Below are 16,679 nucleotides of genomic sequence, written 5' to 3'. Positions count from 1 at the left end.
ACGGAAAGGCTCCGCCCGAGCCCGGCCCCCCAGGGTGGAGGAGGGGCCGGCCGAAGCTCCGCCCACTCGCGCGGGGGGGCGTGAGGGCACTGCTGCAGGCGCGCATTCTGGCTGTCCCCAGGCGCAGGCTACGGTCTCGCCGGCCAACGCCAGGGATGCTCCGGAGACCCCAGAGTCCCGAATTTGGATCCGTTAAGATGGTCCGGCCTTCCTTCTCAGGTGTTTAATAGTGGCAAGGCTGGACGTCCGGTAGTGCCCTCACCCAAAACTCTCCTTTTCCCTTATTTGTATATATTTAAAAGATTAATCGTTGTGTTCCTCTTTTCTATCTCTCTCCCTCCTCCACTATATTGTTATTAACGGACACTAATTCATCCTTAATTATCTCTCAGAAGGAAATCAGATTCTCTCATTGTTTTTTGGGGAGTCATGTTACAGTGTGGGAGTCATGTTACAGTTTTCCACACCAGAACCATCAACATCAGCATTCTGAGGAGAGCTTGTTAAAAATTCGGAATCTTGGGGCCCTATTCAGACTTACTGAATCAGAATCCGCATTTTAAGCAAGATCTATATGCACATCAGAGTTCCAGAGGCAGTGCATTCAAATGAGCTCCTGGGGTCTCCTTCGCTAACATCCTGGAAGGTCCTCTGCTTCATTCCTGAGATCCTCTATTTCCCGAATCTGTATCTTCCCTTTTCTTGATTTTATGCGGTCATTTTGTAGAAGATACCTTCCAAGAGCTTCTTGAGCAATATTACAGGCCGGTGTCTTCTTTTTTCCCCTTTTCATTAGAACTTGCATGTCTGTAACTGTCTTTATTCTGACTTAATATAGAATTCTCCTTTGAAAATAATTTTTTTAAAAGATTTTCTTTATTTATTTCACAGGGAGAGAGAGATCACAAGTAGGCAGAGAGGCAGGCAAAGAGAGAGAGGGGGCAGCAGGCTCCCCGCTGAGCAGAGAGCCCGATGCGGGGCTTGATCCCAGGACCCTGAGATCACGACCTGAGCCGAAGGCAGAGGATTAACCCACTGAGCCACCCTGAAAATATTTTTAATATTTTAAAATTTAATATTTTATAAAATATTTAATATTTTATAAATATTAAATATAAATATTCACTATTTTAAATTATAATTATGATTTATATCTTTATAATTATAAATTATAATTTATAAACTTATATTTATAAAAAAATTATAATTTATAAATTATAATTATAAAGATATAAATTATAAATTATAAATATTTAATATAGATATTTAGTATTTTAAAATTTTTAATCAGAATGTTAGAGGTTTTGCTTTACAGTATTTTAGCTTTCAGTATTGCCACTAAGAAATCCTACCTCATGATTCCAGTTCTTTATGGGTGACTGACATTTCCTTCCTTCCTTCCTCCTTCCCTTCCTTCTTTCCTTCCTTTCTCTATTTCTCTCTCTCTCTCTTTCTCCCTCACTTCCTCCCTTCCTTCTGTTTTTAAACAACACAGATTTACTATCTTACCATGCTGGAGGCCAGAATACAAAATCAGTATCAACCAGGCTAAAGCCAAAAAATAGGGAGACATTTACCTACTTCATCCTTGGGTGACTAATTTCTCTGTGTGTAACCTGTTTCTGTTTTGTTTTGTCTCAAGAAGTTTTAGGTTTTTCCTCTTTATTCCCAGCATTCTCAGACACAATCATGTATCTTGGTTGTGGGTCTTTTCTCATTTTTTACTGAGCTGGTGGTATTTGGTTGGCTGTTTTTCATCTTGAAACCGTGTTGTTTAGTTCTGGAAGTTTTTCTGGTGTTGTTTATTTAATAATTTTCTCTTTTCTATTTTATGTTCTTCAGTTCTGGAGCTTTGGCTGATACTATTTAGTTGCTAATTTCCTCTTTTTTTCCCTTCCCTCACTGTACCTCTTCTTTTTCGGAAATTTGTTGTTCAGATGTTTGATCTTGAATGATGCTTTTCTCATTTGTCTGTTCTGTTTTGTATCTCTTTTGTCTTGTTCCACTTTACTGGATGATTTTCTCAATTTAATTAGACAGATATTATATCAAAAAATTTTTTAATTATATAGGCATGCCTTGGAGATACTGTGGGCTTGGTTCCAGACCATGGCAGTAAAGCAAATATGGCCATAAAATGAGTCAAGTGAGTTTTTTTATTTTCCAGTTTATATAAAGTTATGGTTATAGTATACTGTAGTGTAACAAATATGCAATAGCATTATGTAAAAAAATATACATCCCTTAATTTAAAGATAATTTATTACTAAAGAATGCTAATTTTCATCTGAAATTTGAGCAGAATCTTTTTGTTGGTGGAGGGTGTTTCCTTTAAGTTGATGGCTGCTGATCAAGGTGGTAGTTACTCAAGGTTCAGACAGCTGTGGCAATTTCTTAAAATAAGAAAACAATGAAGTTTGCCACATCAGTTCATAACTGGGTGAACTGGGGAGGCCCGTGAGTCCTCAGGTCTCCAACCAACCCATGCCCAGGATGTTGCTGGAGGCTCCTGGTCTCGTCGCAAGAAAAGAATTCAAGGATGGACCCGGCACGCTGGTTGAGTGGTGCATGTGAAGAGTTTACATATTATTAAAGAGAGTACACTCTCAAGATGTGAGGGGGGCAAGCTCAGGGCTGTTCCCCCACCTCCTGGGTTTTGGTCTCTATACTTCATTGACAGTTGTTAACTAGGGGGTGGAATATTTATTATTTGAGGAGGGGATTTTTGGGAGGGAGTAGAGTTTTATACCTTTTCTCCCTTACTTGGTCAGTATGACTGACATTTTTCCCCCTCTATTCCCTTATTTCCCTCCCTTCCCTCCCTTTTTGAAGCAACCCAGATTTATTATCTTACAATTTTCGAGGCCAGAGTTTTTGTTTTGTTTCAGGGATTTTTAGGTTTTTCTCTTTTGGATCTGAGAAAGTGGATGCAATGGTAAAAGCTAGTTTATTCAATACTGCTGCCAGATTTCACAGGGTGGTTTTGTGATGAGCACATCTCCCCCAAGGGGCTAGCACCAAGGGCTCCTATTATTCCAGCCTATATAAGGCCTATTGCCCTTCAGATTCCAGTGTGGGGTTGGGTAGAATTATATATTGAGACTCCTGGGGAAACCACATACCCCAGGGTGTAGCTACTCTGATGTTTGAGGTTATCAGTGCAAAAAAATCTTCGAGCCATATGGGTTGGGTGCAGATTGGTTGCTGTAGGGGACGCCTGGGTGGCTCAGTCAGTGTAGAGTCTGATTATGGCTCTTGGGTCGTGATATCAGGATCCTGGGGTCCGACTCCGTGCTTGGCAGGGAGCTTGCTTTGCCTCTCCCTTTGACCCAAGCCCCGCTTGTGCTCTCTCTGTCTCTCTCTCACATAAATAAATAAAACCTTTAAAAAAAAAAAGAAAAAGAAGAAGAAGAAGATTGGCTCCTATAGGTTATGAGAAGGAGATAATTGAAAAGGGCACATAAAGTTATGGGATAACTCACTGTTTTCAGTTTCTGGAACTGCTGGGCCCACCTGGAAGAGTTATTGTGTGTGCAGTTGGCATGTAGACGTCCTCCTTTTATTCTGGGGGAATTTATGAGCATAGTTGAGGGTAAAATTAGAGTGATCATAGGTGTACAGTGCAATTATATTATATTATGTATGTTATATTATTATATATTATATCCAAAACATGGATATAATATTGGGGTTTTTTGTGGACAGATGGATCTGGCATAAGCCCAGTGGGTGACATCACAATCTGCATTCTTTCTCTCCCTTTTTAAAATAAAGGTTTTATTTATTTGTGTCAGAGAGAGAGAGCGCGCACACGAGTGGGGGAGTGGCAGGCAGAGGAAGAAGCAGGCTCCCTGCTGAGCAAGGAGCCCTACATGGGACTCGATCTCAGGACCTTGGGATCACTATTTTTATTTTCTAAACAAGCATACCACGTTTTGCACTTAGCTCATTGAACTGAGACATTGGAAAATTGTTTGACAGTCCAAGAATTTTGAGTTACTCCCATAGTAAAATGAGGAAGCGCATTACTTGGAAGCTGACCCATCTTTTGGATTTGTCTTTGGTGTTATTTGGCAGCACTTACTCAGAAATTAAGTATAAATTAATTCCTGAGATGTCTCAGGCGGTGGGAGTGGATTAAGTTCACACATGTCCGATTTGGGCCAACAAGCATACCATCTAGGGGAGAGGAACTAGGTCCAGTATAATTTTTTGGAGGACAGTTATACGGAGAGAATGAGTGGGGTAAAACAAGGGTAAGAAGGGTCTTTTTGAGGATGTAAATGACAGATTCAAACAGAGAAAGGTTTTCCCCCTGAGAGATTATATTGGAAATATTTATGAGATAGTTTTCCCTTTACCCCTATGGACTTGTGCAAGTTAGAGCAGTGATAAGAACAAGTAAAGGTGTCCATAGAGGATAGGAGGTTTTTATGTGCCTCAGATGGGGGCATTTGTGTGAAGTCTATGTTTCAGTCCTCTTCAGGGTGTATGCCTCACCTTTGGATGGACTGGAGGAGTGGAGGTGGTCTAACCCTTCCCCCAGAGATGTTCTGGTAACATGGATCCTGGTGACTTCCTTCATAACCCGTGACAGGTCAATTCCTAAAAGACTGTATCAGCTAAGGAGGTTAATGGGTCTCTTCCCAAATGAGAGGAGTTGTGTGTTCCCTTGATGATTTTCCACTGGGATCCATGGGGAAGTGTCACCTTTTGGTCCTGTGTTCATCATCTCTCAGAATTTAGTTGGTAGACATTGTACTGAGCCCAGTTTATTTTCCTTTCTGTATATTGGGGCCTTTGTTGGAAGATTGGCCCATGAGGGAGTAAGGCTGCCCATACTGGGAGGGCTTACAAGGCTGCATTTTTAGCCACATTGCCTGCTCAGTTATTTCCTGTAATAATATCAGTCTTTCCCTTCTGATGGCCTCTGCATTGGATTACAACCACTTCTGTGGGTTCTGGTACTGCTTGTAAGAGATCGAGGATCTCTTGATGATGTTGTATGGGGAAAGTTTTGACGGTGAAAACCCCTTTTCCAAATGGCAGTATGAGCATGAAGAACAAGAAAGACATACTTAGAGTCAGTGTAGCTCTTTTGTCCTTCCCTAGTTTTAAGGCTCTTAGTTAAGGCCATGAGCTCAGCCTTTGTGCCTCTGTATGGGGGAAGACCTTCTGCTTCTGTGACCTGGTGAAGGTCTACCATGGTATGGCTGGCCCCTTTAATCCTTCTTTATAAAACTGCTGACATCAATAAACCATATATTGTCTGAGTTATCAAAGGTTGGTCTTTTAAATCTGGCTTATTAGAATAGACCTGTTCTATGGTTTCCATACAAGCATGAGTAAGTTTTCATCTCCTTCAGTTGGTAAGTAGCCAGGTTAGGAATTTGACATAGTTTAAGGATCACCTCTGGAGTAGTGTCTGGTATTTAGTAAGGTGCCCTCCCGTTAGCCAGTGTGTTCTTTAATCTCTAGGTCTCCCTGTACCTGGTGTGGAGTCTGTACTTCCAGGGAGTGACCAAAGGTTAATTTTGTGACTTCGTCCACCAGCAGCACATCAGCAGCAGCTGCCCTCAGACATCCCAGCCATCTGGTTGCCACTATGTTCAGTTGTTAAGAAAAATAAGCCACTCGCTGTAGGGCTGGCTCTAAGTTTTGAGTAAGTACCCAGTGTGAAGGGCTTTAAGTTTAGGAATTCTCAGCACAGGGGCTCTTGAGAGGAGGCTCCTTTCTCCCCCACCCCCAGACTCTAGTTTTTTTGAAAAGCCACTTGTGTTTTCTTGTTTATTTAAGCGGGTCAGAATCTGGCCCCTTTAAAACATCATACAGGGCCTTAGCTATCAGTTCAAACCCTGCAATCCAGATTTGGCAAAAGCCTGGCAACCCTAGAGACATTCTAAGCAGCTTGTTTTGTTTGTGGTGGACCCACGCGCAGTAAAACTTCTTGGCACTTCAAGGAAAGCATCCGCTTTCCCAGGGTCAGATCATGTCCCAAGTAAGTTACTTCCTGTTTGGAAACTGGGTCTTTGTTACGGCATCTTTATGCCCTCGTTCTCCCAGAAGATGAGAACTCAGATAGTGTTTTTGTCTGATTCGTCCTTACAGGGGCTACAGATGAGTATATCCTCTGCATATTGTGAGAGTCTTGGTGGTTAAAGTGAGCTCTGAGTGCTCTGAGAAGAGCTTTGCCTGGTAGGTGGAAACTCCCTAAAGCTCTGTTGGGGGACTGTCCAGGTGTACTGCCGAGTTACATTGATAGATAGATCAGTCTATTTAAAGGCAGACAAATACTGAGATTTTGGATGTAAGGGTATGCAAAAGAAAACATCCTTAAAATCCTGGACTGGGAACCAAGTAGTGCCTTTAAGTACCTGGGTTAAGGGGCGCCTGGGTGGCTCAGTGGGTTAAAGCCTCTGCCTTCAGCTCGGGTCATGGTCTCAGGGTCCTGGGATCGAGTCCACATCAGGCTCTCTGCTCAGCAGGGAGCCTGCTTCCTCCTCCCTCTCTCTCTGCCTGCCTCTCTGCCTATTTGTGATCTCTATCTGTCACATAAAATAAATAAAATCTTTAAAAAAAAAAAAAAGTACCTGGGTTAAGACAATGTAGAGTGTAGAGATTAGGCCCAGTGGGGTAGAGAGGAATGGCAGCCTTGTTTATAGCCCAGAGGTCCTGGACTGTCCAATATTCCCCATTTGGTTTTAAAACTGGTAGGATGGGAGAATTGCAGGGAGACTGGCATGAGGCTAGCAGGCCACATTTGGGGAACTTGTCTAGTAGGGGCTGAAGGACTCACTGGATTTCGGGTTTAATGGGATACTGGTGTTTGTAGAGATAAGTATTTTAGTCCCATAAGGTAATTTTTGCAGGTATTGCAAATATTGTTTTCTTGGAATTCCTTTGTCCCACACCTGGAGATTAACTTGGTCCCAGATTTGGGGGAACATATTATCAGGAGGATCTTACTTGAGTGGTAGTAGGGGAGGGTGCAAGCTAGCAGGGAAGAAGCCCCTTCCAGGTTAGATCAAATGACTGAGTCAGGCTCCTGAGGTCCTTAGTAAATTTGCTGAGATCCTCAGAAAACTGCCTAAGTGCTCAGGGTGCAGCCTGAGATCTGACATTGAAAAGGAACAGTTACTCTTATGTCTCCTGAGGCCTACCCTCCACTTCCTGTAGGGGGCAGGGGAGCGCTTTCTCTTGGCCTGACTCTGTTAAAGGAAGACAGTTGGTGGGAGGTGGGGCGTGGGGGGTAGAATTCCTTTGGCTGGAGTCCACAGCTTTAGGGTGTTGCTCTAGGTTTTGCCTTGTTCCCTGAAGGCCCAAATGGACCTTCCCTACTGTGCATGTTTATATTTTTTAGGGTCATCCCTGAGGGCTGTAAAGACCTAGATCTAAAGGATCTCTGCTCAGTTTTCTAGTCTCTTAAAGAAGAGATCAAGTTGCAATATAGGGTTACAGTTAAGACTACTATTTTCTGGCCCTACTTGCCCATCCTCTAGCTTATATTGAGGCCAAACAGTAGTACAAAAGAAGGTAAATGTTTTTAGGCTTTTCAGGATTTTTTTTTTTAAAGATTTTATTTATTTGACAGAGATCCCAAGTGGGCAGGGAGGCAGGCAAAAACAGAGAGAGGGGAAATCAGGTTCCCTGCTGAGCAGAAAGCCAGATGCAGGACTTGATCCCAGGACCCTAGGATCATGACCTGAGCTGAAGGCAGAGGCTTTAACCCACTGAGCCACCCAGGCATCCCTTTTTAGGCTTTTTAATGAGAGTTGATCCCAGTGTCTGAAAGTGCATCCCAGGGGGAAGTCTTTGGGGTGGAGGTAGAATTTCTCATTGTCTTCAGGGAGAGAATTGACTCCTGTAACCAAAAAAGGAGCAACTAAATAAGGGTTTACATTGTTAGAAACCCAGAGTCCTATTTTCCTGCAGAGAGTTAGCTCCCTCCTTCTAGGGAACCTGATAAGGATCTCAGGTAGGTACTCTCCCGGAGAGTTCTGATGGTGAGTGAAACTTGGGCATCCCCAACCTGCAGTACCTTTGTCTCTGTCATCACAGCTGTGGCCACCATATTGTGTGATGACCCTGCTGGCCTTGGTGTCCTAGAACACGATGCTTCATCCTGGTGTCTGCAGTCTTGGAAGCGGAAGCCTTCCTGAAGACCCCAATTATAGATGATGCCTGATAATTAGGTCTGATGCCTTGGCGTGAATCCTTCAGGAATGGGCATCATCATGACTCCAAGATCTCTGAATATCCCATTATCTTTGTTCTGATAGGCCTCTCAGCAGTTGGTGACAAACAATGGCCACCAGGGCGAGGTCCCTTTGATTGTTTAAATATTTCTTGTCTGACCCATGGGTATCTGTTGGTCTCTCCCACTTTGCTATCACTTCCCGTGAAACCAACCTCTTTTTTTCCAATTCTCTTTGTATCCTTGAATTGTTTGGGTTGAGTCCTATTTAATTAAGTGATGAATAAGGCAGACCCATAGGGAGAATCTCAATAGCTGGAGTCTTTTGCCAGGGAGTAAAATGGTTATAGTCTGTTTTATGGTAGCTTGCACACATACAAAAGTCTGAGTTGGTAATCTTTCAGGACCTTTGCAATAGATGGCGAGACATCTCAGGTCCTGGTGCCCCTTTTCCAACAAAGGAAATTGCTGAAATGGGAATGAGAAAAAGTGGCTAAAGCTAGGCTAGAGTGGGGTAAGGGGGCATTAGATCCGAGTGTCCCACACCTAAGAAACAGATTTTGCAGAGATAGACACAGCTTGGGAATATCAGACAGTGCTGTTGGGAAAATGGCGCTGATGGGCTTGCCTGATGCAGGGTTGCCACAAACTTTGATTTGTTAAACAAAAAACAAAAAACCTGCAATATCTGCAAAGTGCAATAAAGCAGAGGGCAATAAAATGAGGTATGACTGTAATTTCTAAGTGCTCTTTTTATTTTCTGTTCTTTTTATAGCATCATGTTCTTTTTTTAAAAAATGGATATAGCGCCTCTAATGTCTGAGACATAAATTATAAGTTTTTAAAAAATGTTTTCTACATACTCCTGCATTGGTGTTGATTCTTTTCTGTCTTTTTTGGCTGTTTGTTTATTTTATATTTTTAAAAGATTTTATTTATCTGTTAGAGAGACAGAGAGAGCATTGAGTGGGTAGGGGATCAGAGCGGGAAGCAGGCTCCCTGCTGAGGGACTCGATCCCAGGACCCTGAGACCATGACCCGGGCTGAAGGCAGAGATGTAACTGACTGAGACACCCAGGTACCCCTGGTTGTGTGTTTATATTTAGCCTCTGTCCTTCATACTAGTGGTGTTTCTCGATTGTGGGGTGATCCTTGCTGTCAATTCATATATAAAAGCCATACTCTAAAAAGGTGCTTTCAGGACAAGAGCAGGGTTTAACAACTGCTGAGCACATTCTAAGATGATGGGGCAAGGGTCCACCTGTTTTCTTCCAGGGAGTAACCTAGTTACTTGCTTTGGGAATCTACTGGTTTTCTTGGAGCACAATGGGGAAAGGAGCCTGGAAATTGTAATAATTTCAGTATATACACCTTCACCAAGCCCACTATTCCATTATGGTATCTTTACCTTAAGCTGTGGCTGGTGTCCCTGAATCCATGGTCCTCCAGGTGTGATATTTCCAAAAAAAGAAATGATTCCGCAGGTTCCAGGTCGGGAGTAAGTGATTAGAGAATGTTCCCCTGACCTTGTCTGGTGTGGTGGGGAATCCTTCAATCCAACTGCCTCCAGGACTTTTAACCTTTTCTTTTCAGCTCACACCATCTGGGATATTTAGTGCTTTCAGTTCCTAAGCATTTGTGAGCTTTTGCAATGTCAATTAGGTTGCTTCCAGGCGTTGCCTCTGAAAACACTTGGGTATCAGTTTCCTCTGGGCTGTATGAGTGTTCACTAGTCTATATGTTTAGCTCTGTATTAATCTGCTAGAACTGTCATAATAAATTACCACAAACTGAGTCGTTTAAAACAATGGATATTTATTCTCTCACAGTTTGGGATGCTAGAAATTCTGAAGGCAGAAGGTTGGTTCCTTCTAGGGGCTCTGAGGGCTCCATGACTCTCTCTCAGCTTCTGGTGGCTGCTTACAGTACCTGGCATTCCTTGGTTTGTGTATGCATCATCACCCCTGTCTCTGCCTCCATGAGCACATGGTGTTCTCCCTATACCCAAATTTCCCTCTTTTTATGAGGACGCTTGTTGTTACGTTAGAGTCCACTCTGATCCAATATGACCTCATTTTATCTTGATCCTATCTGCACAGACCCTATTTCCAAATAAGGTCACCTTCACTGTATCTCAACACATGTCAGTCAGTTTCTAAAATTCTATGCATTTTTCTGTTGTTTCCTTTCCAGCTTTCTTTGTTCTTATGGGTCTATATTCCCTATTCATTTATTTTCTCCTGTTTTTGTTTTAGTGAGGCTTTTATAGAAAGAGGAGGAAAGTGGATATTTTCGATATGCTGTGTTAACGGAGGATTTATTATTGCTATTTTTAGTTAAATTGTACCAGATTGGCAAGTAAGACCTATAAAACTCCACTTAGTATGCATACTTTCAAGTTCACAACTAAAACTTTGCTTTGAATAATAGTTCAGATAATTTTGTAATGATTTTTGATAGAATGTAAATGAAATTTCTATTTTACCTCCACATTTAATGTTTAATGTTTTTCATTCGGTTTGCACATTTATTCCATAATAATGTTATGGAACTGATAGATTTTACGAAATTTGGTGTACTTCTTCAGAGTATCAGTGTCCACCACCCTGAAACAAAGAAATTATTGATAAGTGTTTTCATTTATTATTGCTTTATTTATATAGGCACAGATATAGCAATTTTTGACAGAATTTGGTGAACTTTAGCACATCAGTATTGTTATATAATGATATAGTATTTACCATGCAGTAGTACTGTTCTCTGTGCTTTACATATATTGACTTATTTAATCTTCTTATCAATCCTTAGGGAAATTACTATTTTTATCCCCATTTTACAGATAAGGCAGCTAAGACTCAGGTCAAATGGGTTGTTCAAGGTCATATGGCAGGTTGGGAGATAGCATTCGAACCCAAATAGTTTGACAGTCCAGAATGCTGTCAACACTGTGTAATATTGCCTCTTTGCAATCAGTGTGATTTACCGAGCTATGTAGTTGCACTGAATAAAGTCTATAGTCCAGAGAAGCACGTGCATTTTTAAATCCTGTTTGAATTAATGTAGTTAATTTATATCTGAAGGATGTATCTTTTTGGTTATATACTCTGAATATCCCCTTAATCAGGAGGGCAGAGTGTTGGGTCCCTTGTTTTCCAAATGGTTAGTAAAAGAGGAAATAAGGAGATGCAACAATTATTTCCAGCTGCCTTCTTCAAATTGGTTGGCATGTTTGTCACTCCTTTGGAGAAAATAACTTATTTTCTTGCCTCCTAGGGTGTTGGAGAAGGTCACTGAAAGGACGTGACCTCTATTTGATTCTTGAACTGGACCTGGGCAATCTGAGGCTCCTCATCCCTTCTTCTGTCCCTGGCATGTGCATTATCCTTGCCTTCCCACACTAGAAGCTGAACCAAAGACAGAGCCTTAAGATAGTAATGTATTATTGAGACCATATGGACATATATGTGACTAAGCCCATTTAAGGCCTCTGTATAAATTTCAGGATTCTGGAAGGCAGTTGAAAAGGTCTACTTGTCTTGTAGCCACCCAAGACAAGCCTCATGTGCAAGTTCCCTTGTTTATTAAACCTGCAGCCTACAAATTTGGAGTGGTTGTGGTGCTTTCCAACTGGATGGGGACCGGGGGCATGGGTGGTGGAAGAATTCACCCAAGGCAGAATAAAGAGAATTCACATGGGTGGTGGAAGAATTCACCCAAGGCAGAATAAAGCGGAAGTTTATTGAATAGCCGTAAGGGAGCTGTGGGCGGGACAGCAAAAGAGAGATTGCCACAAGGTGGTGGTGAGGGGCTATAGTTATAGGGTGGAGGGAGGAAGTATTGGAACCTGTGGAATTTTCCTTTTTTGGTAATCTTATAAGTAGCTGATTGGTTAATTAGGGCCTATGGCTATTTTCCAAATAGATCGCTTAATGAGCCTGTTTGAGTTCAGCTTGGTGGTCACTGTAGACGCTTTTGCCGTGGTCAAGTTCTTATTGCTCAAGCCTGTTGCCTCTATGGTGGTCTGCCTCTTATTATTATTTTAAATAAAAATGTATTTGTGAGACAAAACAGTTTCCCTCAAATTAAGCTACAATAGGGACGCCTGGGTGGCTCAGTTGGTTGGGCAGCTGCCTTTGGCTCAGGTCATGGTCCCAGCGTCCTGGGATCGAGTCCCATGTTGGGTTCCTTGCTCAGCAGGGAGCCTGCTTCTCCCTCTGCCTCTGCCTGCCATTCTGTCTGCCTGCGCTCGCTCTCTCTCCTTCTCTCTCTCTGATAAATAAATAAAATCTTTAAAAAAAAAATTAAGCTACAATATGTCTATAGGTTTGAATAAGACTGCTGACCTTGCCAGGAGAGAAAATTATATTTATTTGGGTTGTTGTTCTTTTTGTGCCAAATTGGTGATGATGTGGTTATCACCAACAGACTTTAAAATAGATGTTTTTGTTGGTGTTGGTACTGGTGGGCTTCTATAGAAAAATCCTCTATATGAAAACGGAAGTGTTTGGTGATTGCTAGAACCTTTGATTTTCCGGCAAAGAATTATAATATGATATTTTAAGATACATCTTTTTAATTAGAAATGTAAAAGAAGGTGAAGGAGCAGGAGGCTGGCTGAGGACAAAGCAAAGGCTGGCGCCTTGTACCCCCCGCCTTCACCCGCTCCCCTCCGTATGTGTAACATTCCTCAGGCACCCCTGACTGCCATAAAACGATAAATAGTTAACTTGCAGAGATCACAGTCCTGCAAGGTAGGAGTCTCCCTTGGTTTGCAAATGTCCTTGAGATTACAACAAAGAAGTTACCTTATCGATAGCCCTAATGTCACCCTCCCCTCCATAAAAAACCGAAGGAGGCGGAGGTAGAAGGAAAAGTAAATAAAGTTAAATTTCTTCTAAACCTAATCCTCACTAACAAGGATGCTTGATAGCAGGAATGTAACATTCCACCAGGAGACTCCCAATTGTCTTTACTTGATAAGTAACCAGGCCTTCAATATCCTGGTAGTGCTTTTTTTTCCGCATGCGTGGGCTAACTGGCCAGTTCTGCTTCTGTAAGATTGCTTTGTCTGCTTTCACGCGGGTTCCCCTGACTCAATCCACTGATGCCAAGTATGCCTGTTCAAACTATCAATCAATAAGCTCAGCCCTACCCGAAACTTGTTTGTACCTGTCTATAAAAAACCCTGCACCAACCCAGCTCTGGACCTCTCGGCGTTACGACCCTTGCTGATTGGCTTTGACTCACGTCTCTGGTGGTCTTTTAAGGTGGGGGTAATATTCAATTGGCATTTCAAAGGTACATGGACATGGCTCTGTAGAATTCTAAAGAATGAGAATTCAGGTACGAGCTATGAGAACTATAGCGTGACAAGTAAAATAAATGTTAAGATGGCATAGTGTAAGGTTCTAAAGCCAAATAAAATGCTAAAAAAGGATTCTAACTATAATACAGATTGAGAAAACACACACACACTGTAGCGATAGTAGTGATGAATACATAACTCTTTTAGAGCTTAAAGTTGCTGGATATACTACTATTTAGGTTGTAGGCTTGTAGAGTTGCTTCAAATTAAAGACAAGACAGGATGCTACTTAGGCATTCCAGGTCTTGGGATACAGCCATACTTGGCACTAAAGCAGAATTTAAGGCATGATAGCCACATAAAGTGGCCCATATGTAGAATTTCATCCTTAGGCAAGTCAATTCGTAAGGCTTTGAATGGTGGAAACCATTCATCCTGGCAATCAAGAATGAGATGAATCCTTGTGACTAAGGTCATTACCCACCCCCAGAGAATAACATTAGCTTTGAGAAGGCTCAGACCCCATAGGACATTTAGATACCCAGCCTATCCTATCAAAAGGACTCCTTTTGGGAACTGTTGATCATTGGGAACCAATTAGGGAGATCCAGGTGACTTCCAAATTGCCAGATTAAAAGGCAGTAGAAGCATCAGGCATTCGGTAGTTGCTACATACATCAAGCATCCGGTAGTTGCTACACTGATGGGCTGCAGATGAGCTGTCTCATTAACCTTTGACACCACATGCTTATCCTCTCTGTAACCACTTGACCATGGCAAACTACCCCACTAATCAGTAACGAAACTCTGGTCTGCTCACCCATGCTTGATCCAGATCAGTAGCCCTGGGAATATGTAGCCCTTAGTCAGCCCTAGGTGGATGATCCAGATACATCTTAAAACTTCAAAGCATCCCAAATCTTCACATTTACTCTGGGTATAAAGTCCAGCTGATTCACCAGTCCAATTTTTTCTTTTTTTTTTTTAAAGATTTTATTTATGTATTTGACAGACAGGATCACAAGTAGGCAGAGAGGGGTGGGGAAGCAGGCTCCCCGCTGAGCAGAGAGCCCGATGCAGGCTCCATCCCAGGACCCTGGGATCATGACCTGAGAAGAAGGCAGAGGCATTAACCGACTGAGCCACACAGGCGCCCCTCAGTCAAATTTTTTCTACCACAATTTCTTGGAATCTAGTTCGTAGCACAAACTGGCATTTGATATTTGCTCAATAAATATTAATTGAGTGGCTGATCTGCATTAGTGAATAGCAATCACCATCATTAAATAGCTACTCCTCCTTCTTTCCATCTTTTAGTCATTTATTCATTTGAAACATTTATTAAGTATCAATTATGTATCAGAACTATGTTGGGCACTGGACCAATGGAGATGATGCCTTGCTCCAGAAGTTCATAGTCTATTGAAGAGTGCTGTAGACATCATGCAGTCAAGCATTCCTGTTATTCATATAAGAGGTATAAACATTATGTAAGGCATTATCATACTTCAGTCTTCCGGTCACACTGCTCCAGACCAATCTCCTTAAAAGAAGTGCTCTAATCATTTTATTCTTTGAATATCACTGAGTTGATCAGATCTAACATAGTCAATGATACAATAACAAAGGGCATTGTTGGGAAGAGAAAGATCAGTTGATACAAGTTTACTAGTTGATGTTACAGTGGCCAAGATCAGGAATGGGGAAAACAGCTAAGAAACAGGAATGGAGGGGCGCCTGAGTGACTCAGTCAGTTAAGCGTCTGCCTTTGGCTCTGGTCATGACCTCAGAGTTCTGGGATCGAGCCCTGCATTGGGCATCCTGCACAGTGGAGAGCCTACTTCTCCCTTTTCCTCTGCTGCTCCCCCTACTTGTTCTCTCTCTCTGTCTGTCTCTGTCTCTCTCTGTGTCAAATAAATAAATAAAATATTTTTAAAAAGAAGAAAGAAACAGGAATGGAGCAGTTACTAGAAGGATCCAATCACATTCTGCCAACAATATTTGTCTTGTATAAGGCTCTTCTCCTTACCCTCCTGTTAATTTTCTTCTGAATATAAAGTTATACATTAATTTTAGAGACTCTGAGTAGTATGAAAAAATAAAAAGATAACTAATTATGATATCCTACCACCTAGGAGCAAACTCAACAAATGTTTAGTATAGTCAGTGTTTTCTATGTTTCTTATATTTTTTACATAACTTACATTTTTTACATTTTGACGTTTCTTATATTTTTACATAACATAAGATATACTGTACATACAATTCTTTAACTTGCTTTAAAAAATTAAGCTTTTTGGATGCCTGGGTGACACAGTTGGTTAAGCATCTGCTTTCGGCTCAGGTCATAATCTCAGGGTCCTGGGATCTAGTCCTGCATCAGGCTCCCTGCCCAACGGGAAGTCTGCTTCTCCCTCTGCCTCTTCCTCTGCTCTCTCACAAAAATAAATTTTTTTTTTTTTTTAAAATTAAGCTTTCTAACAAACACTGTTAAAATGATTCATAAAAATTTCAATGGCTACACATATGTGCCATTGGACAAAGTTTGATAATGTTACTATTCCCTTAGGTGTATGTTTTCACTATTTTTCCTCATTTTTCATTACAATAAATAAGTCTATGTCAACATCTTAATACACATAAAACTTTAAAAATATCATGGAATATTATCTTAATATAGATTCTTTGAATTATCTCTGTATATGAAGACAGGAAAAACTTAGTGCTGTTGCACATTGCCAAATTGCTTTCCCAAAAAAGCGGTTTGAAATTGGAACAAAACATGTTTTATCAGTTAGAAGCAGTATTTGAGAGTGCTCTTTTGAAAATAGCATTGGGTATTCTCATTAAAAATAATTTTTGCTGATAGTTCTGTATTTCTTTTGATGTTGACCAGAGTTAGCTAGATAGTCACCAATACTGGGTGCCCGCCTTTCCCTTCCATTAATCTGTCAGAGGTAGGAGGCACAAGTCCAGCCAGGGACTTGCTTTCTCAGCCCACCCAGCACCTGGATGTGGCCAGATGTTCACTATTGCTGATGGAATGTGAATAGAAGAGATGTCTGTCACGTCCAGGTCAGGTTTTCTCAAGAAGCATGTGTGCCTTCTCCATTTTTTCTTCCTCCTTTGCTAGCGGGATAAAGAGGGCTCTAAAGCCCCAGGGGAGAAACAAAGTCACAT

The 16,679-nt window shown here is 41.6% G+C and overlaps 1 long non-coding RNA gene across 2 annotated transcripts; it reads left to right on the top strand.

Moving 5' to 3' along the window:
- The first annotated feature begins 81 nt into the window (after positions 1-81).
- Positions 82-11,768, top strand: LOC132000294 (uncharacterized). 2 transcript variants are annotated; one of them, XR_009399240.1, is made up of 4 exons: positions 82-219; positions 2,073-2,146; positions 6,109-6,195; positions 11,468-11,768. It is a non-coding gene; the product is annotated as an uncharacterized LOC132000294 (long non-coding RNA). The 2 variants fall into 2 exon arrangements; XR_009399239.1 differs by lacking the exon at positions 6,109-6,195.
- Positions 11,769-16,679: the final 4,911 nt, after the last annotated feature.

Source organism: Mustela nigripes, chromosome 1, assembly GCF_022355385.1.
Source record: "Mustela nigripes isolate SB6536 chromosome 1, MUSNIG.SB6536, whole genome shotgun sequence".
Taxonomy (NCBI): Eukaryota; Metazoa; Chordata; class Mammalia; order Carnivora; family Mustelidae; genus Mustela; species Mustela nigripes.
Note: the sequence above shows the minus strand (reverse complement) of the source record. Positions and strands in the feature narration are given on the sequence as shown.